This window comes from Sus scrofa, chromosome 2, assembly GCF_054392235.1.
Source record: "Sus scrofa isolate SSC_HxYL_T2T_F1_AM1 chromosome 2, Sscrofa_HxYL_maternal_Yorkshire_Landrace_v2.0, whole genome shotgun sequence".
Taxonomy (NCBI): domain Eukaryota; kingdom Metazoa; phylum Chordata; class Mammalia; order Artiodactyla; family Suidae; genus Sus; species Sus scrofa.
The window spans coordinates 62,561,044-62,562,799 of record NC_139384.1 but is presented as its reverse complement, the minus strand read 5'-3'; the positions used below and the strand labels follow the sequence as shown (position 1 = coordinate 62,562,799).

At 34.3% G+C, this 1,756-nt stretch overlaps 1 pseudogene; it reads left to right on the top strand.

Moving 5' to 3' along the window:
• The first annotated feature begins 451 nt into the window (after window positions 1-451).
• LOC100514828 (olfactory receptor 14C36-like) lies at window positions 452-1,320 on the top strand (annotated as a pseudogene).
• Window positions 1,321-1,756: the final 436 nt, after the last annotated feature.

The window sequence follows — 1,756 nt, the reverse complement described above, 5'->3', positions numbered from 1 at the left end:
TATGCATTCTTGCTGATCCACCATCACCATTTTGTAGAATATTAAGCAACACTTCAACTGTGTGTCAATATCCAACTGAACATGGTTTACAACTCAAAAAAAAAAAAAATCTTAAGGCTATCATTGAGAATTGACTCTGAAATTTTGATGTCTAGCTATTTATGGATTTATGAAACTGATGCACAACTGATGTTGTTTAATAAAGTCAAAAAACTACATGTTATAATCAGAGTAAAGGATTGAAAAGTTTCATCTTTAGCCCTTTGCCTTGTGAAAAACTCAGTAGTGATAATAAGCTGAATAGACCAAAGATTAATGAAAGTTCTTTCCTACATAGAAACCACTTTCAAATAAAATATTTAAGATAATTTCCTTAATTTTTTTATGAATCATGCATTTTACATTTTTTTCTTTTTTTACTTTCCAGGTCAAACATCATCATTTCCAAAATATGAGGAATTCTACCATGGTGACTGAATTTCTCCTCATAAGCTTTGCTGATACATGGAAGCTAAGAGTCCTGTACTCCATGTTGTTCTTTTTCATATACTTGGCTACCTTGTTAGGGAATCTTCTCATTGTCATTGTCACCACATTTGATCAGAAATTTAACACACCTATGTACTTCTTCCTCAGAAATATGTCTATCTTAGATATGTGTTATATTACTGTCACCGTGCCCTATGCCTGTGTCTGTTTTCTCACTGGTAACAGAACCATTTCCGTGGCTGCTTGTGCCACCCAGGTATTCTTGGTCATTTACTTTGCTTATGTGGAGATTATGTTCCTCACCCTTATGGCTCAAGACCGCTATGTGGCCATCTGCCAGCCACTCCATTACACAATTATTATGAACAACAAAGTCTGTATCCAAATGACACTTGTCTCCCTGCTCAGTGGACTTGTCTATTCAGGTGTGCACACAGGTAAAACATTCCAGTTGACCTTCTGTCGGTCCAATGTGATCCATCAGTTCTTCTGTGATCTCCCATCTCTGCTGAGGATCTCCTGCTCTGACACCTCCAGCAACTTCATTTTACTTCTTCTATCTGCCATTGTGTTTGGTGGGATCTGCTTTATCTTTATTACTGTGTCATATATTAACATATTTAGAGCTATGCTAAAGTTTTCAATTAGGGAGCAAAGAAAAGCCTTTTCTACCTGTGTCCCTCATATCCTTGTGTTGTCTATCTTTCTCAGTTCCATCATTTCCGTGTACCTAAGGCCATCAGTAACATCAGAAACTATTAAGGACATGATTCTTTCTGCAGTTTATATCACAGTTCCTCCATTTTTAAATCCTATCATCTACAGTCTTAGAAACACACAGATAAAGGAAGCTGTAGGGAGAGTAATATTTTTAAAGTTTTATTCTGGAAGATAATAAATATCTACTTCAATTTTATCCTAATGTCACTGAATGAGATGCAAACTTCACTGAATGAGATGCAAACTTCTATAAAATAACCTCTTGTCTGGGTTTTATGTATTAGACTGCTCACTCCAAAATCATTCTATTGAGACCTGTATAATTAATATATAATCATTTTGTTATATTAGCCTTTCTATTTATTCTCTGTAAAATTAGGAACTCTATTTTAATGGATGAATAGGATCCAAGATATTTGATGAAAATCAAATTTTAGATTATATAGATTTGTGATTCATCAGCTATTAACACTATCAATAATGCCTTAGAGGAATCCTTAGAACGTCAAATATGGACATAATTTATCTGAATTCAGTCAGTGAAATT